The sequence below is a fragment of the Camelina sativa genome, chromosome 12 (genome assembly GCF_000633955.1).
Source record: "Camelina sativa cultivar DH55 chromosome 12, Cs, whole genome shotgun sequence".
NCBI lineage: Eukaryota > Viridiplantae > Streptophyta > Magnoliopsida > Brassicales > Brassicaceae > Camelina > Camelina sativa.
The window spans coordinates 24,263,264-24,270,311 of NC_025696.1; positions in this window are offsets into that span (position 1 = coordinate 24,263,264).

The following is a 7,048-nucleotide window of genomic DNA, read 5'->3' on the forward strand; positions in this document are numbered from 1 at the left end:
CTAGCAGCACTCTGATGACGAGAAGGTGATGGTATAACAAAATCAGAGGCAGGAGGAAGAAAGTGCAACTGCTCTGCATCCTCTCCAATAGTGGCGAGGTCTGGTCGCGGCAATCTGATCAGATGAGTACCAGTAGAATCCCAGAAACGCCATAGCCTTCTTCATCCAAGTAGAGTTCCTCGTATGCTCCTCATCAATAACGCTCCTCTCAGTACAAATGGAGACATAATTTGTAGCAATATGCAATCTCTGAAAGATAGGAGTAAGCAGACTCCCAACATGCTCTTACTTCCCATGCCCAAAAGCCTTGACCTTCAGAGAGATCAAGTGGTCGGCAAACACTGCACCAGGATCAACCCATCTATCATCCTCAGTAATCAAATCATAAATCCCATATGCCATCATGTGCAACTCACTCACTCACATCTTCCCAGGTTCCATCTTACACAAAATAGTGTTAGCTATGGCTCTAAAAATGTACCTGATCACTGGATGTCTCACATCAGTCATAGTGGAACCTCGAGAATTATAGTCACCAGTACCGAAATAAGACCAAAGATGCGAAACATCTACAAACTCTCCTGGAAGTGAAACTCCCTCTGGCTCTCTGCTAAAACCGTAAATGTCACAAAGTTCACGTAAAGAAATCTCATACCGAACTCCTCTAATGAAGAAAGACAGCCTTCCTTCACTAGCTTTTGGGACCTGCTCGTTCAGGTACAGAAGACGGACTGAAGCCATGAATTGCCGGACCAGCTCCGGATATAAGTCATAGTGGCGAGCGCACATGGTCCCAAGTCCAATCTTCTCCAAAAGTCTCAGTACCTCATCATGAATCCCAAGCCTCTGCATAGTAACAGGATCAACGAACAGAGATTGCAGAATCTCAACCTTAAGCCAAGCGTTGTAAAACATAGCCTCATACTCTCCCCAAGCATCAAGTAGCGGTCTGTTGATGTATTCAAGCTTCTTAACCTCTTCAACTGGACGTCCTGGCCAAACATGCTGTGGTGGAATCCTTTGTCCTTCTCTTCTTGGCCATGGCTCTTTACATGTTGCTTGAAGTGGTGCATCAGGAGCTGTAAGTGGTCGGATTGGGCTCAGTAGAACCGCCGGCGGTGGAAGATCGGTCCTGCGGGTCTGAGCGGCGGCAGAATTAGAAGGGCGAGCTCTCTTCTTTCTTGGGCCAGTCGACATTGCTCCGAATCGCAAAGTGGATGTAGGGATTGAGTAGAGGAGCTAAAACCGAGCAGATATAGCCTTAAATCGTCGGATTTGGCGAAGAAATGAGGGAGATATGCTTGATTTAGTGTGTGTTCGTCTTGTTTCGTGTTTTGACAAAGGTAGGCGAAGAAGACAAAGTCGGGGGATTAAAATCGCGAGTTTAGGTTATGTTGCATCGATCGATGTAGAGGTTGCATCGGTCGATGCAAGTGATGGGTCGATGCAACTGGGCTTTGGTCCGGCCCAACAAAACTCAATTCTTTAAACTAAAACCCATCAGCCCGTTTAAACCTCCGATCCAATAACATCATCGAGCTCTGCATCGACCGATGCACCAGATGTGTCGATCGATGCAGTGCCACTTCTGTTGATTCTTTTACAATTTCTGCATCACTTAAACTCAAAACTAAAAATTAATATGTTAGTAAATCCTAAAAACAAAAACAAAAATAAAAATAATTAAATCCTACCAGTGGGTTGCCTCCCACTCAGCGCTTGTTTTAAGTCATTAGCTTAACTTGGCAGCGGATTAGGCAGAAGGTGCATCATTCAAACGCACAATGTGTCCGTCTGGGATCCTGGCTTCAGTCCAATAGTGCTTCACCCTCTGTCCATTGACAGTAAACTTCTCTCCCTTGGAGTTAAGCAGCACAATAGCTCCATAGGGGCGGACTTCTTGGATAGTGAATGGTCCGGACCAGCGAAAATGAAGCTTTCCAGGAAACAACTTCAAGCGAGAGTTGTACAGAATTAACTAATCATTAGGTTCAAAATTTCTGGAGATGATCTTCTTATCATGATAAGCCTTGGTTCTGAGTTCCCAAATGCATGATGTCTAAATTCATCCAACTCATTCAGCTGTATCAACCTTCTCTCTAAAGCTGTCTTGGCATAAAAATTCAGCAATTTAACAGTCCAGGCTGCCTTGTGCTCTAACTCCACTGGAAGATGACATGCTTTCCCATAAAGCAGATGAAAAGGAGTAGTGCCAAGTGGTGTCTTATATGTAGTTCTGTAGGCCCAAAGTGCATCATCAAGCTTCATCGCCCAATCCTTCCTTGTAACACCCACAGTTTTCTCCAGAATCTCCTTAATCTGCCTGTTGGAAACCTCAACTTGTCCACTAGTCTGAGGATGATATGGACTAGCTACTCTATGTTGAACTCCATACTTCTTTAACAACTTATCAAACACTTAATTGATAAAGTGCTTACCTCCATCACTGATGACAATCCGAGGCACTCCAAACCGTGGAAAGATAATGGTCTTAAACAGCTTAAGAACCACAACAGAATTATTCTTGGGACTTGCAATAGCTTCTACCCACTTGGAGACATAGTCAACAACTACAAGGATGTACTTGTTCTTGTAAGAAGAAAGGAATGGTCCCATAAAATCAATGCCCCAACAATCAAAAAATTCAACCTCAATGATGAAATTTTGTGGCATCTCATGTCTCTTACTAATTTGTCCTCTTCTCTGACAAGCATCACATCGAGATACAAACTCATGAGCATCCTTAAACATTGTTGGCCACCAAAACCCTGCTTGAAGAACCTTGGACACTGTCTTGAAGGTAGCAAAGTGTCCAGCATAATCTGATCCATGGCAATGAAATAACACATCAGGAACTTCAGTCTCAGCTAGACATCTCCATCTAAACAATACTTATACAAGTATAGCTCATCCCAATAGTATCTTCTAAGCTCTCTCAAGAACTTCTTCTTAGCATATCCTGTAAATTTGTCTGGTTCCACCTCTCCAGCAAGGTAATTCGCGATATCAGCATACCACGGTTGATCAGTAGAAGTTACAGCAGCCACGTTCTCATCAAACTCGTAACCCGATGATTCCTGAACCAAGCATGGATCGATGCTTAATGATTCATCGGTCGATGCAGTCGCCAAATCTTGTTCGTATCGAGATGCAGCATCGATCGATGCACCAGCTGTGTCGATCGATGCATTGCCAATAGTCTGCAAAACTTCACGAGACAAAGTAGCTTGAGAACCAACATCAACAAAATAGACATTCTCCTGTGGCAGTGAATCATAAATTGGAACATCATCTTCTATCTTAATTCTGGATAAATGATCAGCTACTCCATTCTCAATCCCTTTCTTGTCCTTAACCTCAATGTCAAACTCTTGAAGAAGAAGAATCCATCTTAGTAACCTTGGCTTGGCATCCTTTTTCTGCATCAAGTATGTGAGTGTAGCATGATCTGTATGAACTATTTACCTTTGATCCAACCAAGTAAGAACGAAATTTCTCAAAAGCAAACACTACTGCTAGCAGCTCATTCTCTGTTGTTGCATAATTCCTTTGAGCATCATCAAGTGTTCTACTAGCATAGTAAATAACATGAAGTTTCTTATCCTTCCTCTGTCCTAGCACTGCTCCCACTGCAAAATCACTGGCATCACACATTACCTCAAAAGGTAAATCCCAATCTGGTGGTTGAACAATTAGAGCACTCACAAGCTCTTGCTTAATCCGTTCAAAAGCTAAACGGCATTCATCAGTAAACTCAAACTTGACATCCTTGCATAATAGAGCTGAAAGTGGTCTAGCTATCTTACTGAAATCCTTGATGAAGCGTCTGTCAAAACCAGCATGTCCAAGAAAACTCCTTACCAACTTCACACTATCTGGGGGTTGAAGAATTGTCATCACTTCTATCTTATNCCTTAACCTCAATGTCAAACTCTTGAAGAAGAAGAATCCATCTTAGTAACCTTGGCTTGGCATCCTTTTTCTGCATCAAGTATGTGAGTGTAGCATGATCTGTATGAACTATTTACCTTTGATCCAACCAAGTAAGAACGAAATTTCTCAAAAGCAAACACTACTGCTAGCAGCTCCTTCTCTGTTGTTGCATAATTCCTTTGAGCATCATCAAGTGTTCTACTAGCATAGTAAATAACATGAAGTTTCTTATCCTTCCTCTGTCCTAGCACTGCTCCCACTGCAAAATCACTGGCATCACACATTACCTCAAAAGGTAAATCCCAATCTGGTGGTTGAACAATTGGAGCACTCACAAGCTCTTGCTTAATCCGTTCAAAAGCTAAACGGCATTCATCAGTGAACTCAAACTTGACATCTTTGCATAGAAGAGCTGAAAGTGGTCTGGCTATCTTACTGAAATCCTTGATGAAGCGTCTGTAGAAACCAGCATGTCCAAGAAAACTCCTTACCAACTTCACACTATCTGGGGGTTGAAGACTTGTCATCACTTCTATCTTAGCGCGGTCAACTTCAATACCAGCCTCTGAAACCCTGTGACCAAGCACTATACCATCTCTAACCATAAAATGGCATTTCTCCCAATTAAGAACTAAGTGCTTCTCCTCACATCTAGCTAGCACTTTGCAGAGATTATCCAAACAGCTCTTGAATGAAGACCCATAAACAGATAAATCATCCATGAAAACCTCCATGTAATCTTCAATCATGTATGTGAAGATGGACATCATACATCTCTGAAATGTTGCAGGAGCATTACAGAGACCAAAAGGCATTCTGTGATATGCAAAAGTACCATATGGACAAGTGAAGGGTGTCTTCTCCTGGTCATCGGGATAAATCGGAATCTGGAAAAGCCCGGAGTAACCATCCAAAAAGCTGTAGTATGGATGGTTAGCTAACCTCTCAAGCATCTGATCAATTAAGGGTAGCGGGAAGTAAGCTTTCCTTGTTGCAGCATTCAACTTTCTGTAATCAATGCACATCCGGTGTCCGGTGATTGTCCGCGTCGGAATTAGCTCATTCTTGTCATTCTTCACCACTGTAACTCCACCCTTCTTAGGAACAACATGAACTGGACTAACCCATTTGCTGTCAGAAATTGGGTAGATAATCCCGGCATTCAGCAATTTCATGATCTCCTTCTTGACAACATCTTGCAGATTTGGATTTAGCCTCCTCTGATGCTCAATAGCNCTCAAACTTGACATCCTTGCATAATAGAGCTGAAAGTGGTCTAGCTATCTTACTGAAATCCTTGATGAAGCGTCTGTCAAAACCAGCATGTCCAAGAAAACTCCTTACCAACTTCACACTATCTGGGGGTTGAAGAATTGTCATCACTTCTATCTTATCGCGGTCCACTTCAATACCAGCCTCTGAAACCCTGTGACCAAGCACTATACCATCTCTCACCATAAAATGGCATTTCTCCCAATTAAGAACTAAGTGCTTCTCCTCACATCTAGCTAGCACTTTGCAGAGATTATCCAAACAGCTCTTGAATGAAGACCCATAAACAGATAAATCATCCATGAAAACCTCCATGTAATCTTCAATCATGTATGTGAAGATGGACATCATACATCTCTGAAATGTTGCAGGAGCATTACAGAGACCAAAAGGCATTCTGTGATATGCAAAAGTACCATATGGACAAGTGAAGGTTGTCTTCTCCTGGTCATCGGGATAAATCGGAATCTGGAAAAACCCGGAGTAACCATCCAAAAAGCAGTAGTATGGATGGTTAGCTAACCTCTCAAGCATCTGATCAATTAAGGGTAGCGGGAAGTAAGCTTTCCTTGTTGCAGCATTCAACTTTCTGTAATCAATGCACATCCGGTGTCCGGTGATTGTCCGCGTCGGAATTAGCTCATTCTTGTCATTCTTCACCACTGTAACTCCACCCTTCTTAGGAACAACATGAACTGGACTAACCCATTTGCTGTCAGAAATTGGGTAGATAATCCCGGCATTCAGCAATTTCATGATCTCCTTCTTGACAACATCTTGCAGATTTGGATTTAGCCTCCTCTGATGCTCAATAGCTGTCTTAGCTCCTTCCTCAAGATGAATCCTATGCATGCACAAGTCCGGAGAAATCCCTGCAATATCATCAAGAGAATAGCCAAGAGCCTTGCGAAATTTGCGCAGCTTGCTTAGCAATAAAGTGAGCTATGCATTGTTTAAGGAAGCATTAACAATAACAGGATAGGAAGAATTCTCACCTAGAAATGCATACCTTAACCCTGCAGGAAGTGGCTTGAGATCCAGCTTTGGAGCTTTTTCAAGGCTCCAATCTGACAGTTTCTCAGCTTGTGAAGAAGTACTAACCAATTCCTCTTGTGCAACCAACTTCTTCACTTGTTCATTAGCATCTAGTAGCTTGACATACCCAGCAACAATGTCATCTAAATGCTTAGCTTCTTCAGTAGAAGCAACCAATGCTCTCTCAAGAGGATCTTCAGGATGCAGCTCCTTGAAAATCTCTTCAGCAAGATTAGACAATGTATCCACATAAAAAGTTTGACCATCTATTGTTGGCCTCTTAACCAGCTTATCCATGTCAAAACGCATCTGCAAGTCTCCAACATTAAGGCCAATCTGTCCTCTCTTGACATCAATAATAGCACCAGCAGTGGCTAAGAATGATCTTCCTAAGATTAGAGGATCCTTAGGCTCTTCTTCATACTTCAAGACCACAAAATCAGTAGGTATCAAACAATCACTAATCTTAATTGGAACATGCATCTTCAAGGATATCATCAGGAATGCGGAATGAACGGTCAGCAAGTATAAGAGTAATTNACTTTTGGCCCTGATTACCATACACAAAGTTGACATCTTCTTCTACATTTTGCTGCTCTGGTTCAAAAACCTCAACATCTTCAGCAAAATGGACTGACTTGTTTCCAACAAGAAGGTTATGCACTGTATCTNGGAACCAAGATCACACAAAGATCTAGCAAACCTCTCATTGAAGATTGTATAATCAAGAACAAAACTACTTGGATCAGGAAGTTTTTCTGGGATCTTGTTCTGAATGATGGCACTGACTTGGGCTGGAATCATCATC